Here is a 12892-nt window from a genome sequence, read left to right on the forward strand (position 1 = left end):
CACGCAAGCATTGGATTCGACGACTTTCGCACTGAGATGACGCCGCTGGCGAACGCAGGATTAGCACAGGGTTCTCCCCTGTCGCCTATCCTATTTGCATTTTTCAACTCAGACCTTGTCGACCAAGCCGTCACATTCCACGGCGGGGCATCCGCCTTTATCGATGATTACTTCCGCTGGCGAGTAGGTCGCTCAGCCGACGACAACCTGACCAAGATTCAGTCTGAAGACATCCCCCGCATTGAAGCATGGGCCCAGCGCACCGGGTCTTGTTTCGCAGCCGAGAAAACCGAACTCATCCACATCACCAGGAAGAGAAGCGAGCAGCTCCAAGGCCAAGTGGTTATGAACGGGAAGACAGTCGAACCGTCGTCCACCGCCAAACTGCTAGGAGTGATCTTCGACCACGAGCTCCGCTGGAAGGACCACATCCAGCAAGCGATCAAACGCGCAACCAAGGTCAGCATTGCTTTGGGTCGACTGCGGCATCTGCGGCCTGAGCAGATGCGACAGCTCTACCAAGCCTGCGTTACACCGGTCGTGGACTACGCGTCAACGGTCTGGCACGACCCTCTACGAGACAAGACTCATCTCCGACATTTGAACACGGTCCAGAGGATGGTGTTGATCCGCATACTATCAGCTTTCAAGACGGTGGCCACTGCCACCCTGGAAGTAGAAGCACACATTCTACCAACGCACCTCCGTCTCCGCCACCGAGCGCAGAACACCATCGCAAACCTCCACACTCTGCCGCGCGACCACCCCATGTGGGACACACTGCGGCGAGCCCAAAAACGTAGGGACAACATCGGATCGTACGCTCGTTTTCCACTGGCGGAAGCCCTGAAGACCATGAAGCTCGAAAGATTAGATGAACTAGAGACGATCGACCCACGACCGCTACCACCGTGGCGAACCGAGCCCTTCTCGGAGATTGAGATCCACTCAGACCGAGAGACGGCAAGGGAGCGGGCAGACGCCGTTCGCTCCACGTCCGCCACCGTGGTCTATTCTGACGCCTCGGGACGCGAAGGCCACCTAGGCGCTGCTGTCGCTGCACTCGACAACGACCTCGAGGTTATCGAATCCCAGCAGATCCAGGTGGGACCCATGGACCGGTGGTCGGTTCACGTAGCAGAGCTCATAGGCATCTTCTACGCTATCAGTACAGTGTTCAAGATCAGTCATCAGCGGCCAAGAACGGAACATAACGGAACAACAACGGCAACGATTCTCTGCGACAGCAAATCAGCGTTGCAAGCAATCCAGAACCCCGGTAACAAATCAGGGCAACGCATTATCCACGCGATCCTCCAAGCGGCCACAGAGGCTCAAGCAGCGGGAATCGCGCTCCGTCTCCAATGGATACCCGGACACTGCGACAACCCAGGAAACGACGCAGCAGATCGGCTGGCCAAGGACGCGGCAAGCCCTGGCAAATCACATTCCTTCCGCCCTTTGCTGTCAAGGACGAAGGCGCTTATTCGCGAAAACATCCGCGCTCAGTGGAGGCGGGAGTGGGAATCATCCACCAAGGGCGGTCACCTGCGGAAAATTGATAACACTCTGCCGGCGGCCTACACCAGGAAACTTTACGGGAATCTACCTAGGGGCCGGGCGTACTTGCTGACACAGCTACGCACGGGCCATAATTGGCTGTCCACCTTCAGGAACGCCATTGGCTTCCGCGACGATGATCGCTGCGCGTGCGGCGCACAAGAAACAGTCACTCACGTCCTGGTGGACTGTCCAAAACTGCAGGAGTTGAGAAGGGAATTAAAAACGAAGATTGGGGATGCGTTTAACAGCGTATCGAGTCTGCTGGGAGGCTCCAAAGAAGGTGAGAGAGGTAAGCCAGACATCGTCTCTCGGGTTAAGACGGTCACAGCCGTGCTTGACTTCGCCGAGGCGTCACAACGGTTCAAAAGTCGCGCGCCATGAGGGCAGCCTAATAACGGGAACGGCAACTAGGCCACGACAGGCCTTGACGAGGCTCTAAGTTCGTTTTCAGGAAGTGGAACATCACATATGTACATACACGTATATATATAGCTGTGGTAGCCTGCATATCGCTTTGCGAGGGGTCGGGGTAAATGAAATCATCCATCCATCCATCCATCCATCCATCCATCCCTGTACCTCTCGATCTTGAGGGCCGAAATTCCGAAGTCCATGCGTCGACGAAGCGTGACTGAACCCGCATTTAGTCTCCATGCTCGTATGCCTTGAATTCTCAGCGGGCCCATCAAGGTTGAGGTGATCACCGTATGCCTCGCTGCATGTGCAATTATTTGTTACGCATAATCTCCGTCAGGTCTTGGTATCGCCTCGTCTCGATCATGGCGTTCAGTCGGAGTATGAAGACAGCATCTACCGCAGTAGACATCCATACCATCAGGCGGAACAAATACCCACGCCACAAGGCTATCGCCTATCCCCCCTAGGTCTTCAAATTCTGAGAGACAGACTGCTATGCACTCTTTCAGTCTAGGTCAGATAGGCATAACAACTGATCTGATGGATCAATCGACTCAAAGGTCGAGGTGGCGACTCGTTGGTGCCAGAAATAGTCTTGTAGAAGACACAAGCTATGTAATGGTGCCGGCAAGGCCGAATAGACCCGCAATTTCGTCGCTTCGCGTCCGAGTCATGCGAATCCGAGGGTTGCCTGTAATGAGATCAGAGTCAGCAAGTGTTTCTTCGATTGGACGAGGCATTGTACTTCACGTTGTTGATGGAAGACTTCCTCGGTGATCGATGATACTGTATGCTTCAGACAGTCGGTCAATTAGAATCGTCGTCATACCAGCCTATCAGCGAGACCATGTCTCTTCTGCAACGCTGTCATCAATATGCCGTGTCGTATCCAGGTTCGTGACCCTCCGGTTGTGCGAAAAAGCCACACTGATACGTAGGGCAAGTTCGCAAGGCGGAAAATACTGGCGACGAACCTATCTGCGTAATAGTTGTACAGTCGTATTGGAGGACTCCTTGTAGATACACTGCGTCGTGTGCGAAGGCGGTGAGGTGGAGACGCGATGGAGCGCGTCGGCCTGCAGTTTTATCTGACTCGGTGGGAATAGCTTTTCTCGCGACAACATCTTCCGCAGTTGGTGATGGGTTGCTACAATGGCATTATAGTGTCAGTGTTTCGTGTCTGTGGCACAAAATTAACACAACGCATCGGACTGGACGCGGCCAGCGGCGCGATATTCCACTCACCTCACCGTTGATGACGAACGCTTGGAATTTATGCATCATGACCTTGGCCCGCGACCTTGGTTGGCGGTTTCTCATGCAGGACGCACTCCATGGTTTGGATTGAGAGAGCTAGAAATGGCGCGTAATTCATGACCCTTCGCGGAGCACTGACAGAGTGCTACTTCGGACTCAAGTTGGAGTGTTATCACGGTTTCCTGTCCATCATTAGCTTTTGATCGGCGGGACACTGCATGACTCACATGGTCTGCATAAAGCCACGGGGAGGGGCTCCATGGCTGGTGTAATTTGGGCGAATGCACATAGTAATATTTTGGATCATCTATGGGGTCAGCTGAATTTGGACAGTATCGTGCTGGGACTTACCGGTCTAACCGCTCTTTTACATCGATGTATTCACCGGACAGTGGTCGGCTGCCATGGGTACAGTAGCAAAGTGAAGTTGGTGGGAATCACATTCTCATTCGCACTTCCTTGGAGGACCACAATGTAACTATAGATGTCAGTACAGTGGATTTCTAGTAAGGTCAGAGAAAGAAACTTATCTGGTGCCTCAAAGCGAAAGGCCGCTCGACTCTGGAAGCCAAGGAAAAGTATTGCAGAACAAATTGCTGGGGGGAGGAGGACGTATTTATAGGCTCCTCAGCTCCAGTCGCGTAAGTGCTCTACTGGGAAGCAAACGTTGAAGGACACGATGCGTATACTAAGTGAGGCAGGTTTTAATACCGCAACTATCTGCAGCGACATCGTCATGGCTATTGAGATGCCCGCCGAGTAAAAATGCTGGTCATGTTGAAAAACAGTGAAGCTGAGTCGTTTAAGAAACGTTGGCTCACTGTTGAAACTACAGTCCGTGGTCGCGCGAGCGCACCCCTTGAAACCTATCCTTCTTCTTGGCTTGAATCAACTTCTGGACTGGTGACTACTGTTGAAATATTTTGAATTTTTACGGCTTTTGTTCAATGTGTTGGATTCTATCTGTCTGCGTTCAAGATTTCTGAGTCCTCCACGAATGTGAAAATAATGATGCGATTGAATATTTATGTCTCGGACAGTTCATCCTTGGTGATCAACTATATATGAGATACACTCATCAACCAACACAACGAGGCTTGATTACCAGCACTATTATCAAATAGAATGCCAAGTCTGTATCTCCGGTCTATAAAAGAAATCATGGATTGATGAACGAGCTATTCGTCCCACATTCGACTTCCTCTAATGGAAAAATGGATGCCCCGACTAGCACACCAGACCAGGAAAGAGAGCAAGAAGAGCAGCTCACCGCATTGCCAATCGTTTCCAAAAGACTCAATTCACTTGACGCTTCTGATCATGCACCAACGGTAAGGGGAACAACTCAACTCCGAATTTCTTTGCTGACCATTGCAGCGCTCTCTCTCGCAACAAGAAGAAGAAGTAAGACATGCTTTGGCTACCGAGCCATTTCAGCCTATTCTGAAGGTGATAGCAGACCTTGAACGCGACAACACGAAGTCCGCCTTTCCCGCAGCTCGACTGGTCGGTATCTATCGACGCCTGTGGGAGTCATGCGTGTCCAAGCACATCGATAGCCAGAAGCTGGAGCTGAGCAATCGGATCTTGAAGGAGGATGGACGGCACTTGAAAGAAAACAGAGATGGTCTTCAGCTCCGCCACGACAAGCAGCTATCCCGGCTGCGCTTCTTTGAGCAGGCACTGCAATCATCCCGGGGCGGACTGATTAGGGTACTTGATAACTGGAATCACCCTGCTAGTCTGAATCCAGCTAGGCCGTCAAATGTTGCAAGAGAAGAGTGAAGGATTGTATATTCTTGCTTGTCTGATATTATATGGCCTCAACATAAGATAATACGACGACGTTGAAATTGAAAGTAGTTTGCTGCATGGAAAGCGGATTATATCTTCTAAGCGTTTATATAAGGTCATAGAATAGACTGTATCCGCGGATGTTCCCGCACATCATGAGATTCTTCCAAATCAACCGGAATTTCACAATCAAATTACTGACCTGGCAACAGTGGACAGTGTAGCCAATGGAGGGGTGTCGATTGACCTACCGTCCTGCATTGCATGGTGGAGGCCACAGTGCCTAAAGCAGAGTCTCCGGCTCCGACAGACCGCCAAACATTTTCGGAGACCGCTTCAACAATGTCTGACCAGTCTTGTGTTTAACCATTCTGCTTCGAATGGTTTTTTGGATGCAATCATTGCTTGCCAAAACCAGAGATCTCTTCAAACTAAATTCATTCAGTCCGGGATTGGCCAAAAGGGATTCAACAACCGAAAAATGTTCCCCCTTGACCGCCAACATCAATGGATCCTCGGTCCGCGAATTTCTGAGATTGACATCAATTTGATCATGGGCAAGGAGTACCTGGACCATCTCCCAGTTGCCAACACGGGCGGCCAAGCAGAGAGCAGTGTCGTGAGCTGCAATCGTGCTTTCATTGATGTTTAGACGTGCACCTTGCTGTACGAAGACTCGTACCACATCGAGATGACCGTGTACAACCGCTTGACAAATTGGCGGATCTATGGAGCCCTTTCCATTGATCTCTACATTTTCCACACTCAATAGACAAGAAACCGTGTTCGCAAGTCCGTGATACGCGGCCACGGAAATTGGAGTCTGGCCTGCAACGCAGAGATTCAGAGCGATCCCCGGTATTGCAAGTAGCCGTTGTAGGAGTACGGTGTCCAATCTGATTGCCGCGTGATGGAGAGACGTAGACGGCGTCTCGAATCTTCCGCGGCCGCCAACAAAATTCACGTTGATGTCTTTCTCCGCCAACAGCCTGTCGGTTATCTCGTCGCATGACAAGTAAGTCGACAGCCACAGTGGCGTATTGCCATTCTTGTCTTTGCAGTTCACGTTGGCACGGGGGTGACTGAGGAGTATATTGACCATCTCCAGGCGTCTGCTTTGAATGGCAAGATGGAGCGGCGGATAGCCTTTCCGGTCCTGGAGTTCCAAATTCAGACCCTTGTGTCTGACAAGCTGTTTGACAGCTCCTAGCGACCCGTAGGACACTGCTTGGTGAAGAGGTAGCTCAGCATCTTGTGATGATTGTGTACCAAGATATGCCTCAGACTGCGGATCGTTTGAAAATATCAGTTCCATCACGGGCCGATTGAAGCGACATGCCCAGTCCCATGGTGAATGGCCTGAATCGTCCCGTATATCAGGGTCGCTGCCATTTGAAAGTAGCAAATGCATGACCCCTATTCTGCCTGCCAAGACTGCTAGGTGGAGCGCCGTTCGGCCGTGTTTGTGCTTGACGTCCACTCTAACATTGGGTTGTTCTAGAACGCGCTTGACGATAGAAAAGGTTCCGTATTGGAGAGCATACGACAAGGCGTTCTCCCGTGCGTGGTTTTGAATGTTGATGTCTAGGTCTTGCCGATTGAGTAGGAAGTCACGCACAGCAGCGGAAGAGTACTGGAGCGCCCGCATCAAAGAAGTTTTGCCGCGGTAGAATGCATTGATGTTGGCGTTATATTGGAGCACAGCCTTGAAAAGGTGAACATTGTCGTCCTTGGTGGCCAGATGCAACAGATTGCTGTTCTGAAATTTGGCATTGTACTTCCAGATGCTGGGCTGCAGTCTGAAATTTAGGTCTGTGCATGAATTTGCGAGCGAGAATAATGCAGTGCCATCCAAATGCGACACAATCCACAGCAAAAGCTCGTTGGGCAGGTCTCTGATGTTTGGCTGTAATGTGTTAGCTTATCAGTAGACCCAGGAAGAGCCAATTGAGACAGACCATGATTGGACAGATTCAAGCTAGGAAGCATAGGAACTGCAGAGGAGGGTGTAGGGAGAGACTCGAACACTGGATATAGCAGGCCTCTTTATACTGACCTTTACTCTCACCTAGGAGTGTAGCCTCTCACTCCTCCGAGAGATGTAGCAACTACACGGCAGCATCAAAGCCTTGACAACAATGTTCAGATGGTGTTAGAGAATCTGGAGTCCAGCTCCCGGGAACGCCAAATGTGTTCCTGGCAGTGTCAATGGCCCCGGGAGCCCGAATCTATCTACGTACCCACATCTGCATCTAGTGACATAAAAAATAAATCACAACCTACCACGCACTTCGAAATTTCAATAGGCAACCCGGAATGTGTCGACTATGCTGCCTACCGCAGTAGCCACTCCTTGTGCCAATGCATGGTCATCACAATTTACAGCCACAAGTGCAGCTGATTGCGCAGCAGTGATCTGGAATGACATGCCTTTTCGCAGGCTGCTGATCGGCCGTATACCGACGCATACTGCACGCGAATGCATTTCTCGACGTATCGTCTGTTTCAAGGAAGGCGTTGCATGCCAGAAGGCACGCAGACATGCAGGGCAAGAGCCTACGGAGATGCTATATAAGCTGACGAGGGGCCGCTGCAGAGATTGCCCAACACCACCAACAATCCAAAGCATTTTCTGCCTTTGTCGACCACATCACGACCACATCAATGACTACCATGCCTTGGAACCCATTTTCCGTCTGCGAAATCCCTCACAGTGGTCCTGGCTCCTGTTGCGGCATGACGAAAAAAGGCGAGCCGTGCAAGAACTTGATCAAAGTTGGAGACACCAAGATAGGGCATCAAAAGTTGGCCACTCTCGCGAGAGAGCCGTTTGACCTGTCAAATTTGCAATCGAAGCTCCGCGACGTTGCCAGAGACTTTCTCTGCGCGAGATGGCATCGGCAACGACAGGCTGAACAACTTGGCCAGCAGTGGTATGACGCCGCCGTCCGCAACCAGACACAAGTACCACATGGCTCCAGAACAGCCTGTTCATCAGCTGTTGAGCACTCGGGCCAGCGTGAGACATTGTCAGTCTCCCAAAGACGCACTCCACAGTCCGACGAAACTGACCGGTCATCGCGCGGGCTCAGACAAGACACGCAGGGACTGCCAACAAGCCCCGAGCCAGACCTGCCATTCAATTCATATGTGACTTCCACAACGCTGCGGACCGACAGTGTCCCGTGGCAAGTGTCGCCGGCCCGACCAGCTGTTCTCCTTTCAGCAACCAATCTCCAGGCTGGTTTCCAGAGTTTGACATTCCAGCGTATCACGCCGAGCGACGAGGTCGACAGCATCCACTGTGTGTTCTGCCTGGCCGAGGATGAAGAACATGCGAACGAGTCCGTGATCTTGTGTTGCCCACAGTGTCAAACACATTCTCATCTATCTTGCGCGGAAGAGTGGTTGGACAAGCGAGATACGGGCTTTGGCACGTCATGCTGTGTGTGGTAAGTGTCGATGATCTTGTTTCTGCGACGACCAGGATACTGACGACTACAGTCGAAACGAAGAAGCTGTGGACGCCTTGATTCGCCCTTTACCAGCCCCCTATTCTAATGCCGAGACACAGTCCGTCAACACGGCCAGCGAATCGTCGCCCAACGGAGGACTTGCCGCCGTCAGAATGTTTTCAGCGAACGATTCTCAGAGTCAGTCGCGTCCGCAGTCGGAGGGATTGCCAGCAGCCCAGTGGAGTGGTCTCCGTCGCTCCGCCAGAATATCAGGTGCCCATCCACCGCGAGTCCCGTCTACTGCACCGGTCCGTCGGTCGGCACGACTCACCTCGACGCAGCGTAGGAGATAACAGCTGAAGTACGACGTGAAGGTGAATTCAGCAAAGATCTCCATCTTATCCGGTAATGCTTGGTTAGACGCTCGGCATTGTGATCAGCAACGGGGATCATACCTGTGGTTGAATTTTGGAATAAACTTAGCAGGAAATGGAATTTTGATTGTTCAACTCAAGAATAGAGTAAATCGCAACTGACTTTACCATTACATCGTAATCAAAGGCTGTAAGGTGCTTCGCGTGTTTTGAAATGACCAAGCGCTTAACGGTTCTGGGGACAAAAGAGAGTCACAACGTTACTAGCGCGCCAGAAGATTGTCCAGCTCTCCTCTGCCTGATGATCGTAAGGCTCTCAACGACCTTACTAAGCTGGTAACCTAATTATTCTGCACTTCCATAGTATAAAAATAATCACACCCTGAAGTATTCGATTGGCTATGCCCGTACTAGAGTGTACTCTAACAACCACGTTACGAAATGCTTTTGCATCCTACAGTACCCAACAGCGCGATGAAACAGACAGGTACACTCTAGCTCCTGGGGCTATTATAGGTTCCAGGAGGACGAGATCTGCTCCTGGGACCATTACTCTATGTTCCTGACTGAATAAGACAATGGCTCTGGGAATACACCAAGCAGACCCAGGAGCTAGAGAGCCCCTGGGAGCATATTTTGGAATCCTAGAGCCACCATACTACCATTTGAGTTTGTGAAAAGCCCTGACAAAACACCTTCATCAGTCCTGCGCTCAAATCTGCGCCATGATTAATCGAAGACCCATAGAAAGCCCAAAGAGCCTCGCCTACGTCTCTAGAACCAAAAAACTTCCAGGAGGTATGCGGCTTCGATTCGGGGTGTGTCAGGAGATGTACAGGACAGATGGAGATACGATCTGCGCGGAACCCACTTGGTGAGTCTGGGTTCACCTAAACGCGACGGTCAATCTTGCATCTAGAGTCGACTACAGCTGCTCTCAATATTGATTACTCACCTACAAAATCAGCTCGCATCTGTATATACGTGAGACCATCACGCTGACGTTTCGGATTTCATTGCGACGGCGCGGCTTAGTTCCTGATCTGCACCCGTCTGACATTACAACACAGAATCATGATGGAGTCAAGATGAGTATGCCTAAAGAAACTATCTAACTAACTAATCTTTTTGTTTGTGATTTTTCTCTTTCATTTTTTGCAATCCAAGCAAGTACTGTAAAAGCAGTGAAATCAGCGCGTAAATTGGACGTGCTTGTTCCCCAATCAGCAATCAATATTCCTCCTCTGTACTGTCGGCCGTCCCCAAATTGTGGACCTCTCTTGCGTTATTCTGTAACATCGTCGCTTTGTAAATTTCAAAAAGAGCCTCAGCCCTGATTTGCAGTACTTCCCTTTCCGAGGGAGTTTTCTGTTCCCACTGACCCTCTGTGGCTTTTCTTTTCATGAAATCCGCCTTGCTGAATTCAACAATAGGAGTCTCCCATCGAGATTCCGAGGCAGTTCGATTGTATGACTCGTTTGACATAGCATTGGCAGACGCTGATTCTGACCAGGTAGGAGAATTGATGTTCTCCGTTTTCACGTCATGGCTGACAGGATTGAATCTGATGCCCGCCACATCATGGTGCCGAGACGGCGGAGGGCTACCGTCAGGATCGTAAGCTGGATAGAACGTCCTGACAGCAGGTGTTCTCAAGCGAGAAGTGGCTCTTTGTTGCTGAAGCCGGCTCAACGATTCGTTCAATGGACATGGCGTGGTGGAACGATTACCATTCCCCCTTCCAGATTCCTGGGCCCAGGCCATGTATTGCCGCTCCTGGGTATCCCAAACTTGCTTGATCTTTGCCACGGTTGCCTCTGACCTCTTGAAGAATCGTTCGAAACTGGCTCTTGGAATCCATGAATACCCCTGCGAAATTTTGCACATCTCTTGGTCTTCTTTTCTCAAACCCTGCCATTGAACTCTCACGTATGAGCATGTGTCACGTGTCGAGAACCTCGCATCCAGGTTTTCGAATGTTGCTCCGGAGAAGCAGACGATGTTTTCGCTCGAATACCGATAAATCTTTTTTCCATTAACAGCTCGGTCTCTTATATCAGAAATTCGAAAATCTCGGTCGGAAATGTTGGCGGTACGATCATTGGTGTAGTCTTTCTTATACCTGAATCTGTATGTGGCTGCGTGGGGTGGGCCCTCTTGCACGATCACGAAGGACGAATTTCTCAAAGTACCCCATCCATCCACAATGACATCGGATTCGAAATCTTGATCCTGCGTGAGGCGATCTTTCTTGAGTTTCTTAGGCGGATCGAGGATCGCTAGACATCTCAAACCCTCAACCAGTTTATCGGTATTCTGCTCGTGCGATGATGACACACTTGGACGGTTTGGACCACTCTGTACGTCCAGTGGGCCCTTTTGCGTAGATTGTTGCTGGTTTTCGATCTTGCGATTTGCAGAAAGATCCTGCATCTCGATCTCATCTGATTCTACTGATTCGATGATCGTATTACCTTGCGATGTTGGGTCGTTGTCCACAGGGGCATCCTGCTGCGCCTGATCAGGATGATATTCGTCCCGGGAGGGCTGGTTGATGCCATTCGAATTCGTATATGATACCGAGGCTTGTTGCATTCCACTTTCCAGTTTTTGCTGCGAGAGTGACCCGCTATCGGCCATTCTCAATGCCTTTTCGACGCTGGAAACAGAATCTTTTGACTTTGAGTCCGAGTTTTTGGAAATACCATTGGATGGCATATTGGCAGGTCAGAGCAATGATCGTTCTGAGATGAATTGATGTGTGTCCAGTGGGAGCTATTTATGCCTTTTCATCCATGCCAAGGAGAATCACACAGGCCATAAGCATTCATGCGTATGAAGTAGAAATTGAGGTTACATCATTTTTAGGACCCTGGGTTTTCTCGCCCGACGGTATCGAAAATGCGGTGTCATGACATTGAGATGCAATCAAGATTTAGTAAAGGAATGAGAATTAGACATGTTGACCCCAGTGATAGATTTTGGGATGCACCAACATGATGTTCTTGAGGATAACTCCAAAGTGACAATGCCAGACGTGAGAACAAGGTCCGCGCAAGTGAGGGACTCAGAAACTGGATCTATCATGTTAAATGATGGAATATGCAGAGGGTTTATGGCCACAATCAGGGCTAGCAGTAGAATGAAGATTCCGGCGGCCGGTTCTGCATTTCATGCGGGCTCGTGCTTTCGCTACAGGTCATCTCGCGATGCAAAACTACGGTTGTTGCGGGATCACTAGGTAATGAGCTAAACAATATGAATCTTTTTTGTAATTGGCACTTTTGTCAATTGATATGCGCTTTTACAGGCTTGAGACATCTGCGCAATTTTTAGCACCATTCAAAGTTCTCGTACCACGATATCCTTGGCATCACTTTCCTAGTACAGTGGTAGGATCTGTCTTCTGGCGTTTAACGAGAATAACACCTTAGCAATACGGGGCTGTTACATTGACCTTTACATGATCGCTTGGTACAGCTTTTTTGGTATTCTGATGTTCTCCAGGTGATTATCAGAGCTAAAAAATTGTTCACGTGGTTGTTGTAGTTTGCAGTGGCTGTGGCGTTCCCTAGCCAGCTTTATATGCCATTGCTGTAACTTCCCAACGCCACAGTTGGCTTCTTGATCTCTGTGAGATTTCTAGGCTGCTATCTCTATGGCTGTGTGGCTGCTCGCATGCAATGTTTTCTTGAGCAGACAATGCGTCGAATCAAGCACCCGGGTGCAGTATGCGCCGTATACGCCCGATCAGTGGCCTGCGTGACGGGCCACCATTCCAGACCACGGTTCAATTTAGCTATACTAGTCGGTGCATAGTATGGTAACGATGTATTGACACAGGGATTCGTCTTCAATGTTTTTGAAGCTCATAAATATGTGTCCAAGTTCTAAAACATGTAGTAGCTTGGGGATCGCTGACCAGGCACAGTAATTTTTGGCCAAATAGCGCAGTGATAAAATCCAAGCATCCATAAGATGTCACATGGTCCCCAAGAGATATTCGTGAACAACATATAGAGAGCAAGCGCT

This window comes from Penicillium nucicola (assembly GCF_028828085.1).
Source record: "Penicillium nucicola strain IBT 29836 chromosome Unknown utg000001l, whole genome shotgun sequence".
Lineage (NCBI taxonomy): Eukaryota > Fungi > Ascomycota > Eurotiomycetes > Eurotiales > Aspergillaceae > Penicillium > Penicillium nucicola.